General features: G+C 46.8%; 1 protein-coding gene across 1 annotated transcript in view; it reads left to right on the top strand.

Moving 5' to 3' along the window:
* The first annotated feature begins 15,095 nt into the window (after positions 1 to 15,095).
* LOC121000627 (gastrula zinc finger protein XlCGF26.1-like) overlaps positions 15,096 to 17,635 on the top strand; it is a 63,742-nt gene continuing 61,202 nt past the window's right edge. The window contains exon 1 of the mRNA XM_040431191.1: positions 15,096 to 15,220. The gene's annotated coding sequence lies outside the window, so the exon portion shown is untranslated. The remainder of the gene's footprint in view (positions 15,221 to 17,635) is intronic.

Genomic DNA, 17,635 nt, shown 5'->3' with positions numbered 1-17,635 from the left:
TTTACGGGAACGAGGGAGTGTTTGGTAACAACCCTAGTGTTCAAGGGTGCCGAAAGGGTTAATGATTGCACCCACGGTGGTCTAGGCAAGAGAAGGGATAAACGGTAATATCCTTGGTGGTCTATGGCAGTGAAGGAGTTAGCTTCCTGTCCTGAAGGCTGCAGGATTCCTTCCATCTGTGGCTGTAGACCACTCAGATATGACATCACCAGCTATCAGCCAATCACAGAACAGCTCAGACGATTCTATAGGCTCTGTGATTGGCTGTTTGGGATGATGTAGTGTTTGTGTAATCTAGGAGAAACCTACGGTAAGCGCCAGCAGGATACATGTGGGCAAAATGGCTTCCTCTCACTTCTGAACCCCTTCACAAAAAGGGAGGAAGCCCACTAGAAGGTCATGCCACCCTTCTCTTCAGGGATGGGTTAGCACCAGCTGTGCCCTCTTGTCAGGGCCTGGCGGTGTGATGTGGTGCCATGAACCAGCACAAGGAGGCGATGTTGTCCATATTTTTTGCTATCGGTCTCTCATTCAGGACCTTCATATATCAGCCAGAACTGAGAGCAGCTCCAAGAGGGTCTCTCGCTCTGGAGGACCCAACACGTCCACTCAATTTATTACACAGGCAGCCCATTGATGACTCTGTAATTCTTCATTTCCCCTGTGGTGGCGCAGCAAGGGATTTGAACACTTTTTTTTACTGGGTTTCGCCATTGATCACATCAGATGTGTTTCCCAGCGGCAGGGCCACATTGCACAGCAGGTTCTCTGTCCCCCGGGTACAGAAGCCTCCTGTTCATTATAATACTGGCTAATGTTACTGTATTGTAGAGACCTCTAGTGGCAGGACGGTGCACTGCATTATTATCTGCTGCCGTGAAAGAAACCAAAAGCTGTAGAGCAGGGATCAGCAACCTCCAGGGCTCCAGCTGTTCTGAAACTACAACTCCCAGAATCCTCCTTTCACTTCTGTGGGAGTTACAAGAACAGCCGAGTAAGTTTGCATTCTGGGAGTTGTAGTTTCACAACAGCTGGAGTCCCGAAGGTTGCCGATCCCTGCTGTAGACCGTCCAGAATACATGCATCTTTATCTGCATTTCTTGCGGTGCAGTAACTCCCTCCATCCACTATGCAATGGACGGAGCTGTGTGGTTTTGGGGCCCATGTTCAGCTCTGGAGCTAATCCAAAACAATGGGCGTTGCAATGTGTCAGGCTTCGAGGCCATTGTGCAGCACGCCAGACCTGCAGGGTATAGCGAAGCGAGGTCACGGTTATGGGCAATCGTGGGTTGCTCACTGTATTGGAGAACCCTGGGCAGGCATGCGGCAGTGAATGAGAGGTAGACACAGTTCCTCTGGGGCACACTCGGTATGTAGGGACCAGGCCTGATGGTGGATGAGGTGCCCTGGATGTTACAGGTATTTTGAGTGCCTGGGGCAAGGTCCCTTTTGGAATCGTGACGCCAGTGCCTGTAACGGTGGCACACCGATTTATAGTTGGAATAAGTGAGGTACACAGGTGGTATAGTGAACCAAACGTTGCTTTACTTAACAGTCCAACTTTGTACATACAGATGGTAATACAGTCCTTTAGATCAAGTACTTCACAAGCAGGCTTTATTCCACAAGATGGCAGGTATTAATTATGCAAGATACTCAGAGGGTAAATCCACAATGTACTCAGAATCAGGTTGTACCTTTCCTCAGAAATAGTGTACGCTGTTCCTTTCTAGAACTCCTGTCTGGCTTCAATCCCAAGACCCGGATGCCTAAATGGTGGCTTAAATCCTTGGTAAATATATATCTTCCTCTCGTATTAAATCCTTGCTTTGCTTTCTATATAGCATCTGCCCATCAGTGTTACTTATCTTTGCTTGGATGATGAAGGACTGCGGGTTTCTCCCAGGAGGTTCTGTCCTTCTACTGGGGTGTCTCTACTGAGCTAATCCTAGCCTCAGGAGCTTCAGGTGGACGAAGTAACTCCTCTAGTCCCCTGGAATGAACTAACCCTCCCCTGTCTGGGCCTTCCTATATATAACCAGGGCTCTCTAGCTCCCTCTAACGTCTGGGAGGCTAAACTGCACCCTGACAGGCCTGACACCCAGATAACACAGGGAAATGCATACACATGACATTAAATGCAATCAAAACACATTAACCCCTTCTGTGCAGTGCCCACCTTTACCTAGTGGGACACTACAATTGTTTGGCTCCTGGGTGCCATAGCAGCTCCTCAGCAGCCTGAGACTGCCTCATGGGGAGCCAATGGAGTAAGGCCTCTGGCACACGGCTGTTGTGGTTCCGTTCCGTGCATTGGGGACTGCAATCTGCGGTCCCCCAATGCACGGGCATCGTCCATGCGGCGGCCGGGACAGATCCAGACCCATTCAACTTGAATGGGTCCGTGATCCGTCCGCTCTGCAAAAAGATAGAACAAGTATTTTTTTTTTGCGGAACAGAAGCACGGATCGGAACCCCATGGAAGCACTCCGTAGCGGTTCCGTGGGGTTCAGTTCCGTGCTTCCGTTCCGCACCGCATCTCCGGATTTGCGGAATGCACACAGCCGGTGCCCTGTGTATTGCGGAACCACCGTATGCGGCCTGCAATATGGCCACGGGAGCACAACGGCCGTGTGCAAGAGGCCTAAGAGAGGGAGTCCTTAACTACGTCATCTAGGGGGTTAAAACTGCCTGTTACAGCGCTGGCCAGGAAGGGAATCGGTCACCATTTGTATGAATTACCTAACAGCTCCTAGATCCAGTGATAGAAATAGTACGATCACCTTTAGGGCCCGTCCACACCACGGAACCTGCCGGTGGAATTTTGACGCGGACATCGCACCAGAATTCTGCCAGAAGCCACGCGGTGTCTGCCTCCCATTGCGTTCAATAGAAGGCAGAGCTGCAATTCATGGGTTGGTGATTTAAAGCCGCGACTGCGCCAAGAAGGGACATGTCCACAGCGTTCAAAGTGAACAATCAGCAGATTTTGGTGCGATTCTACATGAACTCTTAGGGCCAGTTCCAACGACTGATTTTGAAAAACATTCTTAAAAAAATCATCACATTTTTTTTTTACCGGTCTTTTTTTTAACCAATCTTCACTTCAATACAAAGCTGCATTTTCAGCTTGTGGTTTTTGATGTGGATCTGCGCCAAAAAACACTTGGAAAACATGTGGAATTACATGAATATGCTTTTTTTTATGCTTCCCATTTGTTTCAATAGGAGATTCAGCGCGGATTTTTCCCCACGATAGGGCGCGCTGCTTCCCATTGAAATGAATGAGAGGCTGCATTGAGGCATTTTTTGGAGCTGATTTTGAGGTGGAAACGCTCCAAAATCATTGCCAAAAAACTCAGTGTGAGGGCTCGTTCACACAAATGTGTGAAGACCGTCCGTGGGGCAGGCACATGGGGATCGCAGACCCATTCACTTGAATGGGTCCGCGATCCTTCCGTTCTGCAAAAACATAGAGCAAGTTCTATCTATTTGCAGTGCGGAAGCACGGAACGGAACCCCAGAAAGCACTCCGTAGTGTTCCGTTCTTCCGTTCCTCACCGTTCAGCATCTCCGGATTTGCGGACACATTGAAATGAATGGGTCTGCATCTGTGATGCGGAATGACCATGGAACGGTGTCCGTGTATTGCAGATCCGCAAATGCAGTCCGCCCTGAACTGGACCTTAGAATTCTTGCCTATCCACAGACTAGGTGTTAGGGCTCATGCACACGACCGTATGTATTTTGCTGTCGACCAAAAAACGGATCCGCAAAAAATACGGATGACATCCATGTGCCTTCCGTATTTTGGGGAACGGAACAGTCCTATCCTTGTCCGTAATGCGAACAATAATAGGACATGTTCTATTTTTTTGTGGAACGGAAATATGGACATACGGAAACAGAATGCACATGGAGTAGCTTCCGTTTTTTTTTTGCGGACCCGTTGAAGTGAATGGTTGAGCGTACGGTCCGCAAAAAAAACAGAACGGACACGGAAAGAAAATACGTTCGTGTGCATGAGCCCTTAGATGTCTGATCAGTGGCGGTTCAACTGCCGAGATCCTCACCGATCATCACAATGGGGGTTCTGTGTCTTCCTCTTTGGATATAGTGGCAATCGAGCGCTCTCACCACTACTCCTGCATCTCTGTGGTACCAGCGGCGTAGCTATAGGGGGTGCAGAGGTAGCAGTTGCTACTGGGCCCAGGAGCCTGAAGGGGCCCAAAGACCCTTGTGCCACATAAGACACCAGTATTATAGAAAGTGCATGCAGGTCATGTAACACCTCTGGCTGGAGGGAAGGGGTAAGGTCAAGAATGTGGCATGAAGGGGGGAGGTGCCATTTCAATTTTCGTCCATGTCAAAATCCGTGATAGGGTGGTCAGTGATTCATTCGTGAAGATATCCGTGTGTCCGTTTTTTGCTCTCCGAGTGTCACCCGTATTTCACTGGCACTGCGCAGCTAAAAATTAATTTCCACAGCATCTCCTCCTAATAGTCTGTGAAACACGGATGGCATCAGTGTTTTTCACGGGCCCATTGGCTATAAATGGGCGTGATGAATCCGTGACAAAGCAGAGCATGCTTCCCTGGTAAAATCACAGGCCTACGGACCGCGCTAAAACACGGATGTGTGAATACACACATTAAAATGAATGGGAACGTGTGCTGTCCGTGGAGAATACGTACAGCACACTTCTGTGAACCACTCACATGTGAATGAGGCTTAAAGGGGTATTCCCATCTCAGACAATGGGGGCATATCACTAGGCTATGCCCCCAATTGATAGTGTAGTGTCCCACTAGGTAGGGGTGGGCACTACACAAGGGTCAATTGGGTCACGTGTTACTCCTACTCCTAAGGGACGGTGATATTATATTTAACCATGTACTTTAATGTATTTTCTATGTGCTTTTGTGTATATTGCTCCCCTGTGACATGCATAGCAGGCCTATGAGGGTGTAGTTGGGCATCCTAGACACTAGAGGGAGATAGGGAGCCCCTAGTATAAATGTCCAGGCCCAGACAGGGAGGAGTCAGTCTGTAGTCAGGAGTCTGTGGAGACACAAGTGAGAAGGCACCAGCCAGAGATATGCTGAGGGCCTCCTCCTGACATGCAGCTGGATAGTCCTGGCTTCTAGTTGCTACCAGGAGGCTAGTGAAGAATTATAGCCTGCCTGTTGATAAAGTGAGCCACAGTAAGCTCAGAAGATTACCCCAAGAGAAGAGATGTGCCTCCTGGGAGAAACCTGCAGACACCCTCCAACCAAGCAGTGCCAGTACAACCAGCTCAGATAAGTAAGCTGATGGGCAGAGGTCCTATAAAGTGAGAGCAAGGGTCAATACGGGAGGAAGATTAACTACCAAGGACTAAAGCCAGCATTTAGGCATCCGGGCCTTGGGATCCAGCCAGCCAGAATAGCTGTGAGATAGTGCAGCCTGGTCTGTGAAGCATTAATTGTGTACCCTCCGAGTATCTTGCAAGATTATTACCTGCCATATTGTTGACAATAAGCCTGCTTGTGGAACATTGATATAAGGGACTGCATCATTATCAACTGTATGTACAAAGTTGGACTGTTTAAAGTAAAGCAACGTTTGGTTCACTATACCACCTGTGTACCTCACTTATTGCTACTGGAAACCGGTGTGCCACCGCTACAGGCACTGGCGTCACGATACTTAAAGGGACCTTGCCCCAGGCACTCAAAACACCCGCAACATCCAGGGCACCACATCCACCATCAGGCCTGGTCCCTACATACAGAGTGTGCCCCAGAGGAACTTTGTGTCAGCCTCTCCTTCACTGCCGCATGCCTGCCCAGGGTTCTCCTCAAAACAGTGAGTAACCCTCGATTGCCCATAACCGTGACCTCACTTCGCAATACCCTGCAGGTCTGGCGTGCTGCATAAATTGGCGTCACGAACAGGATACGATCATATCTGCGCCATTGTGGATTACAAAACTGTGTGCTATTATAAGCCTATAAAGTGAACAAGCCCTACTGTTTATTGAAAATTTTTGGGCCAAAGGACTGTAATAATTGCGGTGTGAAGATTATATTATTGCATGGACTGTTTTGCTGTTTATTAAGCCACCGCTTGCTGTCAGTGAATAGACAGCGTTTTGCTCAAAGATGGCCGCTTAGCTTGACTGGATTTATTGCTGCGTCATCTTCATACTTTGCTGGCGGGAAAAATTGGCGCCTTCTGCTGAAAGTGCGGGAAAGGCTGTATGTCCGCGCCACCGCCCTGTCTACAAATTAGCATGTCTGCTATAATGGACTCCGCCTCCCCTATGCTGGAGTACCTGGGGGGCGGCCTCCCGGAACAATGGGAGGGTCTGTCTACAATTATTGGTGCCGCCCTTCTCGCTCTCCAGAGAAGGATCGAGCATGTTGACCAGTGAAGACTGCTCTGAAGAGATCCAGAGCAGTGACAGACTAAATCTTCGACAGTCCACCCTCTCCAACCCTAGAAATGGAACATATCCATGCCTTCAATGCATACATTGTTCAAGTGCCATCAAAGGAGAATACTTCGCTCACCCGCACACAGGGGAAAAATTTAAAATTAACGGTTTCTTCACTTGCAATAGTAATTTCGTAGTCTATCTCTTGAAGTGCCCTTGTGGACTTGTGTATGTCGGTGAGACCTCCATGAGGATGAAAGATCGTTTTTGCAAGCACAAATCCACAATTAGAAAAAAAAATGTATTACTTCCCATTCCGTATCATTTTGAGAAACACCGACATACCATTCCCCAATTGCGCTTCCAGATAATAGAACACGTGACACTACCCCGGAGAGGAGGAGACAGACTCAAAATGCTCAAAAAACAAGAAGCCTACTGGATTCATCGCCTGCAAACCCTAGAACCAAAGGGGTTAAATCGTGACTATGACCTGAATAGTTTTCTGTAAGATATTACCTGCAGTTACCCTTTCAACATATTTCCTTTTTCTTTCTTCCACAGAAAACTTGATGCATTCCAAAATCTATGTCATTTAGTGTCTGATCAGGGCGTAAGTTCACCATCTAATATATAATGTCGAATATCTAATATTTTCTTCCCATCACGACAATGCTTTGTACTGTTTAGTATGGTGTGCTGTCTATACAGCATTTCTATTCCTGCGAATTCATTGCAGCATGTAAATTCCAGCTTTTCACACCAGTTCAATAATATGCAGCAAAATATAGCAGTGTAAAGTATGGTGTTCAGCACTGTAGTGTAACATAGTATCCAGCAACCATTCAGTATTCAATCATCACTATTATGTAAGAGTTTCTGCTATATTTTGTATCCCTAACATAATGCTTAGCATATTACTGCAGTGTAAAGCATGGAGCTTTGTGAATTTATGATATCTCTTTTTTTCCAGCGTTTTTTTTTTTTTCCAGTGGATTGTGTTTACAGTCTCCAACACTATACAACACTATAACAATGTGCATCATAATACAGCACTATAAAGCATGGTGCCCGAACCACTAATGACATTTTGCACAAAAAATTCCACTTCTATGTTGTTGTGCCCTTTGTTTACGATGTTGTCATGGCTACCTACGTCATTTCCGGCTCCATCGCGGGCTATTTAAACATGTTTATTGCTTGGAAAGATTATGTTTGATAAAGGCTCATAGCAGCCGAAACGCGTCATTTACTATTTGTATGTGACCATTAAAACTAATTGAAAATTATAACTAAAGCGAGTGCCGATCCTCTCTATACCACTGCTCTGAAGAGATGTCAGCACCGGGTGGATTAAAAACGAATCCTACTAATATTGAGCAAGAGGATGCTCCACCGGCCTACTCTCCTGGACCGGAGAGACCCACCTGCCCGCCACCGAGGACGCAGCCTGAGACCTACTATGGCTCCTGGAGAGACTTTTACCAGCCCTCATTTAAGTGGTCGGCACTTATGGCAGAGATACGGAGGCCGCGATAAAAAAGACGACCAGAACCAAGATCTATTTTGAAGAACTGGCCAAGACCGTGCACGAGCGCCACACTGACAACCAACCCCACCTGGAAAGGAGAAAGGGGTTGGTCGTGGCCTTTGATAAAGACAGAGGCTTCGGCTTCTTAAAGGATTATACTACCGGCAGGGATCTCTATGTTAACCGGAGGTCCGTCAAGCGGAGCTACCTCCCAGAACACATGCACAACCTCCGCGAGGGAGAGGAGGTGGAATTTACCCCTGCCGAGGGCCTGCGAGGCCCTTACGCCACTGCTGTGACCCGTCCCAAAAAGAAGCCGGAGGACTGGGAAGAAGACGAGGACTATACTGGCTGCGAGCGCGGACCTGAGCGCTCTCCAGAACCTGCCCATAATGCCTTTCAAGAGCGGGGCTCCTTCATTGGCCCGAACGTCTTCTGGCAACCAACAGTGGTGGAAAAGTGGGTGAGCCCGTATCCGTCCCCTGAGCTGCCCCGCCGGGAGAAGACTCTAAAAGAGTTAGAAAACTTGGAGCGATTCCATGCTACCCTGGATAACATCCGAAAAGGGAAAAGAGCAGACGCCCCATCTGAAACTGCAGCGGCTGCACCGGATGTGCCAGCTACTCTACCTGTGCCGACAGCGTCATCGGAAGACAGCGACGCTGAGCCCGAGAGCCTGGATGACCAAATCGTCCGATTAGAGGAACAGCTGTGAGGCCTGCGCCGGTTTGCTACCGCCAGGATCCGGACTACACCTAAGAAGGAGGAAAGTAGACTCCAGTACTCGGACATCGCTGGGTCTGAGGTAAGGGTACCTGTCCCTGCCAGTCGGCCACCTATAGTGTCTGCAGCTGCAGTAAGGCCCCCAAGGAGGCCCTCTTATACCGTACACACGTACACAGACCAGTGCAGCAGCCCACGATTATTATGCCTGGACCGATGCGGTCACCAACTGTAATCACCCCTAGGCCTATGGGGCCAATACCAATTAGGGGTCCTTTTATGCTGCAGTTACCTCCCAATACCGTTTTGTGGGCCCATCCGTCTGTCGAATCCCAATACAGGCCCAATTTGCAAATGGAACCAGGGAATACCACTGTTATGCCAAGTGGATTTGACATTTTCCTGTGAGTAGGCCTGCCAGGCCACTACGTGAATCCTTTTTTTTGCCAAGGGACCCTATCAAAGTGGATTAACCCTTTCAGGACAGGAGTCCTTTGTTTTGGCCCATGTTGCTGCTGCCAGTTTCCCACGGCTCAGTGGTAGTGGTCAGCCACTGAAAATACCAAAGGCATCAAGGCCATATTGTTAACAGGATTTCCTGCCTGCTTCCAGAACTAAAAAGCCAAGTTGTGCTCATTTTGTTTGCACCTTTAACCCCTTTTTAACCCCCTTTTCAGGTTGATTAAGGGACATTGCAGCACTTATTTTATACGCCATTTTTAATAATGTGAACTTTTATTGTGCTGTGATTTTTATATGCAACTTACGCTCCAAGGAAATGTGCCCAGGGATAGACTCTAATGTACGTGAGCCAATGAGATTATTGCTACTTTAAAGAAATGTGCCCAGAGATGACTCTAACGTATATGGGCCTCTGAGAAGCTGCTTTGCTATTCTGTCTTGGCAATCCTCCAGTATTTATCACTTGCACTATCTATTATAAGAAGGAAACCTGGGTACGGACTCATTTATATACCTTGAGCCTCCAATAATTGTTATTTGATGTTTGCATTTTCTATGGGACTACTGTGTTTTATTAAGGACAATTGCACTTCAATTTTATTATGGACTATCCTGGTATTTCTTGATACGCTGCACCAGGTCAGCGCCCCCTGTTCCCTATTACTATCCTGAGAGAAGAGAGCGACGCCCCTTTTCACCGTACTTGCTCCTAAGCCAGCAGAACTGCCTGATATATATATATGTATTTGCAAATGTAGATGTATGTTCCTGCTTTGCATTATTTTTGTCTTCCAGATGCAGTCTCCAGCTGGGCAGGGCCCCTTTATGTTGCACCGAGGACGGGCAACGTTGTAGCATGGGGGTATGTAGTGTCCCACTAGGTAGGGGTGGGCACTACACAAGGGTCAATTGGGTCACGTGTTACTCCTACTCCTAAGGGACAGTGATATTATATTTAACCATGTACTTTAATGTATTTTCTATGTGCTTTTGTGTATATTGCTCCCCTGTGACATGCATAGCAGGCCTATGAGGGTGTAGTTAGGCATCCTAGACACTAGAGGGAGATAGGGAGCCCCTAGTATAAATGTTCAGGCCCAGACAGGGAGGAGTCAGTCTGTAGTCAGGAGTCTGTGGAGACACAAGTGAGAAGGCACCAGCCAGAGATATGCTGAGGGCCTTATCCTGACATGCAGCTAGATAGTCCAGGCTGCTAGTTGCCACCAGGAGGCTAGTGAAGAATTATAGCCTGCCTATTGATAAAGTGAGCCACAGTTAGCTCAGAAGATTACCCCAAGAGAAGAGATGTGCCTCCTGGGAGAAACCTGCAGACACCCTCCAACCAAGCAGTGCCAGTACAACCAGCTCAGATAAGTAAGCTGATGGGCAGAGGTACTATAAATCAAGAGCAAGGGTCAATACGGGAGGAAGATTAACTACCAAGGACTAAAGCCAGCATTTAGGCATCCGGGCCTTGGGATACAGCCAGCCAGAATAGCTGTGAGATAGTGCAGCCTGGTCTGTGAAGCATTAATTGTGTACCCTCCGAGTATCTTGCAAGATTATTACCTGCCATATTGTTGACAATAAGCCTGCTTGTGGAACATTGATATAAGGGACTGCATCATCATCTGTATGTACAAAGTTGGACTGTTTAAAGTAAAGCAACGTTTGGTTCACTATACCACCTGTGTACCTCACTTATTGCTACTGGAAACCGGTGTGCCACCGTTACAGGCACTGGCGTCACCATCCTTAAAGGGACCTTGCCCCAGGCACTCAAAACACCCGCAACATCCAGGGCACCTCATCCACCATCAGGCCTGGTCCCTACATACAGAGTGTGCCCCAGAGTGTGCCCCAGAGGAACTTTGTGCCAGCCTCTCCTTCACTGCCGCATGCCTGCCCAGGGTTCTCCTCCAAACAGTGAGTAACCCTCGATTGCCCATAACCGTGACCTCACTTCACAATACCCTGCAGGTCTGGCGTGCTGCAATAGGTGAGGGTCCCACCTCTGGGACCTGCACCATCACTGAGAACGGAGCCGGGAAGGTGGTGGCCACAGGACCCTGGGTTTTCCAGGGTCCGGCCACCGCCAAGTGCTTACCCCATAGAAGTGAATGGGACCGTACCACGCTTGCGCGGCCACCACTCCCATTCATTTCTATGGGGTCGACGGAAATAGCCAGCGCTTGGCTATTTTCGGCAGCCCCGTAGAAATGAATGGAGGGCGGCTGCGCATGCGCAGTGCGCCCTCCACCACTTTCGGGGCTCTGTTCTCGATGTAGGTGCGGGTCCTAGCGATATGCCCTCATTGTCTGAGATGAAACAACCCCTATTAAGAAATACAGATTTTGCAGAATTGTTAATAGCTTAAAAATAAGGCACATGTGAAGGCGATTCATTGTGGAATCTGCTTTTCGTGTGGTTTTTGACACATTTTTTATATGGTTTTTTTAACACTTTTTTTTTTTTTATCAATGGGTGTTTACTTCAATGCAAAACTGCATTTACAGCTCATGCTTTTTGGCACAGATCCATGCCAAAAAACGCACAAAAAAACGTGCAGCTTCCCATTAAAATGAATGGAAGGCCGTTTTGAGGCGGTTTTTGGCAGCTGATTTTGAAGAGGAAACGCGTCAAAATTAGGGCCAAAAAACTCAATGTGAACGAGCCCTTAGAGACAAGGTCAGGATTTTAGTAAAACGGGCCTAAATCTTTAAATTCAAAATGTACAGTCGTGGCCAAAAGTTTTGAGAATGACACAAATATTAGTTTTCACAAAGTTTGCTGCTAAACTGCTTTTAGATCTTTGTTTCAGTTGTTTCTGTGATGTAGTGAAATATAATTACACGCACTTCATACGTTTCAAAGGCTTTTATCGACAATTACATGACATTTATGCAAAGAGTCAGTATTTGCAGTGTTGGCCCTTCTTTTTCAGGACCTCTGCAATTCGACTGGGCATGCTCTCAATCAACGTCTGGGCCAATTCCTGACTGATAGCAACCCATTCTTTCATAATCACTTCTTGGAGTTTGTCAGAATTAGTGGGTTTTTGTTTGTCCACCCGCCTCTTGAGGATTGACCACAAGTTCTCAATGGGATTAAGATCTGGGGAGTTTCCAGGCCCTGGACCCAAAAGGTCAACGTTTTGGTCCCCGAGCCACTTAGTTATCACTTTTGCCTTATGGCACGGTGCTCCATCGTGCTGGAAAATGCGTTGTTCTTCACCAAACTGTTGTTGGATTGTTGGAAGAAGTTGCTGTTGGAGGGTGTTTTGGTACCATTCTTTATTCATGGCTGTGTTTTTGGGCAAAATTGTGAGTGAGCCCACTCCCTTGGATGAGAAGCAACCCCACACATGAATGGTCTCAGGATGCTTTACTGTTGGCATGACACAGGACTGATGGTAGCGCTCACCTTTTCTTCTCCGGACAAGCCTTTTTCCAGATGCCCCAAACAATCGGAAAGAGGCTTCATCGGAGAATATGACTTTGCCCCAGTCCTCAGCAGTCCATTCACCATATTTTCTGCAGAAGATCAATCTGTCCCTGATGTTTTTTTTGGAGAGAAGTGGCTTCTTTGCTGCCCTTCTTGACACCAGGCCATCTTCCAAAAGTCTTCGCCTCACTGTGCGTGCAGATGCGCTCACGCCTGCCTGCTGCCATTCCTGAGCAAGCTCTGCACTGGTGGCACTCCGATCCCGCAGCTGAATCCTCTTTAGGAGACGATCCTGGCGCTTGCTGGACTTTCTTGGATGCCCTGAAGCCTTCTTAACAAGAATTGAACCTCTTTCCTTGAAGTTCTTGATGATCCTATAAATTGTTTATTGAGGTGCAATCTTAGTAGCCACAATATCCCTGCCTGTGAAGCCATTTTTATGCAACGCAATGATGGCTGCACGCGTTTCTTTGCAGGTCACCATGGTTAACAGTGGAAGAACAATGATTTCAAGCATCACCCTCCTTTTAACATGTCAAGTCTGCCATTTTAACCCAATCAGCCTGACATAATGATCTCCAGCCTTGTGCTCGTCAACATTCTCACCTGAGTTAACAAGACGATTACTGAAATGATCTCAGCAGGTCCTTTAATGACAGCAATGAAATGCAGTGGAAAGTTTTTTTTGGGATTAAGTAAATTTTCATGGCAAAGAAGGACTATGCAACTCATCTGATCACTCTTCATAACATTCTGGAGTATATGCAATTTGCTATTATAAAAACTTAAGCAGCAACTTTTCCAATTTCCAATATTTATCTAATTCTCAAAACTTTTGGCCACGACTGTATTTAGAGAAGGCTCTAAATACATCAGTGGACCTGATATCCACGTAATGGATATCAGGTCCACTGGACAATTAATGTAACACGGACATTCAGAGTAAGGCCCCTTTCACACGGGCCAGTATTCCGCGCGGATGCGATGCGTGAGGTGAACGCATTGCACCCGCACTGAATACCGACCCATTCATTTCTATGGGGCTGTTCACATGAGCGGTGACTTTCACGCATCACTTGTGGGTTGCGTGAAAATCGCAGCATGCTCTATATTCAGCATTTTTCACGCAACACAGGCCCATTGAAGTGAATGGGGTTGCGTGAAAATCGCAAGCATCCGCAACCAAGTGCAGATGTGGTGCGATTTTCACGCATGGTTGCTAGGAGACAGTCTATTCACTGTATTATTTTCCCTTATAACATGGTTATAAGGGAAAATAATAGCATTCTGAATACAGAATGCTTAGTAGGTGATCAATTGAGGGTTAAAAAAAAATAAAAAAAATTAACTCACCTTCTCCTCTTGTTCGCGTAGTTCCCGGTCTCTTCTTTACTTCTCAAAAGATGAACTATCGGCTAGGACCTGTGGTGACGTCAGATCACATGCTCCAATCACATGGTCCATCACCACGGTGATGTACCATGTGATTGGAGCATGTGATCTGACGTCACCAAAGGTCCTTTAGCTCACAGCTCATCATTAAAGAAGTAAAGAAGAGACCGGGAACTACACGAACAAGAGGAGAAGGTGAGTTAATTTTTTTTATTTTTTTTTAACCCTCAATTGATCACCTACTAAGCATTCTGTATTCAGAATGCTATTATTTTCCCTTATAACCATGTTATAAGGGAAAATAATAAAATCTACAGAACACCTAACCCAAGCCCGAACTTCTGTGAAGAAGTTCGGGTTTGGGTACCGAACATGCAGATTTTTCTCACGCGAGTGCAAAACGCATTACAATGTTTTGCACTCGCGCGGAAAAATCGCGGGTGTTCCCGCAACGCACCCGCACCCGCACATTTTCCCGCAACGCCCGTGTGAAAGAGGCCTAATAGAAAATAACAGAAAAATTTGAGACTCTATTCAGGAAATTTCTTCCCTAGGATTTTTCACATACTTTTATATTTTAGTGTTGCTTTTTATGGATGTTTGCAATTTTAATAATTTTAAAGTGACTATAAGTCTATATAGCATGCAAATATATGTTTAATAATATTTTATGTATATATATATTTTTTTGGTATAAATAAATTTATTATCTAGAAAAACTCTTCCATGTGTATCTGAATGTAGGTGTGCCCTACTCCTTCAATTATCTAAATCTTTAAATGTCCGGTTTAGGAGAGCCCTATCCAAATGTCCCATTAGGATGTAGGTGCAACAGGGGGAGGCCAACAACTACTCACTTTAAAAATGTGAAAATAGTTATTGTAACTAATGAATCATTATCATTTACACAGCGATGAACGTTTACCTGTTCTGCTGATTGTCATTTCACAAATCGTCCACTAGGGGCCGCGCTCCAGCCTGTACATTTGGGAGAGCGAGTGATCACATGACCGTGAGGTCATCAAAACTGCTTTCGCTTTGTTATCCCTCTAGCCATGTGATTGATCACATGATCGTGATGTCATGGCAGGTCCTTGTTCACTCAAGTGGATGGTCCTCTAGCTTTTATTATTATGTAGCATCTCCTGGGTGACTGTTGGACCCGACTACACAGGAGGCGGCGACCTCACCCTGCTGCTGTTGCTGCTGCCGGACGTGTGGCTCCTCCCCCCTCCTAGAAGACGCTCAGGTAACGCACAGCTGTCAGTGAAGGGATGTGTACTGTTACTGAATGACAATCCCCAGTATGTCACACTCTGTCAAGCAGTTGCTTACATAGCAATTCCTCCACAGTGTTATTACAGATGTAACCGCTGTGGAAGGTCTTATTGATATATGTTGTGACATGTTCAGACTCGTGCACAGCTGGATGGTTCTTTGGATGTTTATTTTTCCCATTTTATTGCATTGAACGTATTGGACTGATGTGAATGTTTAAATTATATAGAAGGTGCCCAGATGAAGAACCTCCAGATCTGCCCCCATTCGATAACCCGCCATTCAGTGTAGGATCAGGATCAGGATCCATTTACCGCTGTCCGGCTGAGAGATGTTCCAGAATAATCTGGCTTTACCCCTTGTCTAAGATAGAGATCGGATCCTCTACTGCAAACTCAAAAACTGACACAGTATTAGGCTCCTTAAAGGGGTATTCCAGTGGGTGCAAGTTATCCCCTATATACAGGATAGGGGATAACGTTCAGATCAGTGGGGGTCTTACCGCTGAGAACACCGCTGATCAAGAGAACGGGGGCCCAGTACCCCTTGCAGGCCCCCTAAAGTGACCAGAGCGGCCGCTCCATTTATTTCTATGGGAATTCCAGAGACAGGTGAGCGCTGTACTCTATCTTCAGAACTCCCATAGAAATGGATGGAGCGGCCAGGTGCATGGGCAACCGGCTGTTTCGGTCATATCAGGGGTCTGCAGGAGGTACGGGCCCCAGTTCTCGTGATTGGTGGGGGTCTTAGCAGTAGGACCCCCACCGATCTTAAAGTTATCTTGTACCAGCCGGACTGCTATGAGTTGGGACCAGTAAAGCCCCTCATGAGATCCTTCCTTTCTTCCAGTTGGGAACAGTTTTGGCCCTGCTATGACATCCTCCTTTTCGTTCCAGTTTGGACCAGTAAAGCTCCGCTATGAGATCCTTCCTTTCTTTTCAGTCGGGACCAGTAAATCCCCACTATAAGATCCTCCCTTTCTTCCATTTGGGACCAGTAAAGCCCCGCAATGAGATCCTCCCTTCTTCCAGTTGGGACCAGTAAAGCTCCGCTATGAGATCCTTCCTTTCTTCCAGTTGGGACCAGTAAAGCCCCGCTATGAGATCTGTCCTTTCTTCCAGTTGGGACCAGTAAAGCCCCGCTATGAGATCCTTCCTTTCTTCCAGTTGGGACCAGTAAAGCCCCGCTATGAGATCCTTCCTTTCTTCCAGTTGGGACCAGTAAAGCCCCGCTATGACTTCCCACCTTTCTTCCAGTTGGGACCAGTAAAGCCCCGCTATGAGATCCTTCCTTTCTTCCCATTTGAACTCAACAAAACCTTTTCACATTAAGAAAAACAGAAGATGTCACCCATTAATCCACCATATCTGAGAGATGCCGGCTGCGCTTAGTATAATGTGTCCCTGTACTCAGGATTCTTGCTGATGCAGGCATATCTAGAAGGAGATCTTTTTCCAATGTACCAAAGTCTGTGGTGGATCGCTCTAGATCAGCTCTAGGATGAAGAAGGAGCTGCTCCATTATTTCAATGGAGGTGCTAGAAGCACAGTTCCTAGATACCAGAAATTGTGAGTGATCCCTTCCTTTAGTAGAATGTCTCAACTGTACAATCTGGATCGAAAATTGACAGCAGTAGATTAAAGAGATTTTTTTCGGAGAATTATCTACCCTCGGGATCAATATCCGATCAGTGGGAGTCCAACTCCTAGCACCCTCGCCGATCAGCCGTGCATTGTATAGCAGCTGTGCTTGGTACTGCAGCCCAGGCCCATTCACTTGAATGGTACTGAGCAGCACAAAGTCCATGTGACCGATGGATGTGTGTCACAGCAATGTGGCTTCTTCAAACAAGAGTCGGACCCCCATTGATCTGATATTGATGACCTGTCCTGAGATTATACTGTATCATTAAAGGTGTCCTCTCACCTCAGTAAGTAGCATTTATTATGTAGAGAAAGTTAATACAAGGCATTTACTAATGTATTGTGATTCTCCATATTGCTCCCTTTGCTGGCTGGATTCATTTTTCCACCACATTATACACTGCTCATTTCCATGGTTACGACCACCCTGCAATCCATCAGTAATATATGCAAATGATCCTCTAGGAGCAAAGGGGGCGTTGCTGTTACACCTAGAGGCTCTGCTCTCTCTGCAACTGCCTGCGCCCTCTGCACGTTGATAGACAGGACCCGGCAGGCGTTATAATGTTTTCACTGCTTGGTCCTGTCAATCAAAGTGCAGAGGGCGCAGCAGTTGCAGAGAGAGCAGAGCCTCTAGGTGTAACAGAAACGCCCCCGTTGCTCCTAGAGGCTCATTTGCATATATTAAAACATAATTGCTGACATATATGAACATGGGGCTAACACAGATGCCTTCAACTGCC

This window comes from Bufo bufo, chromosome 5 (genome assembly GCF_905171765.1).
Source record: "Bufo bufo chromosome 5, aBufBuf1.1, whole genome shotgun sequence".
In the NCBI taxonomy this organism is placed as follows: Eukaryota; Metazoa; Chordata; class Amphibia; order Anura; family Bufonidae; genus Bufo; species Bufo bufo.
Note: the sequence above shows the minus strand (reverse complement) of the source record. Positions and strands in the feature narration are given on the sequence as shown.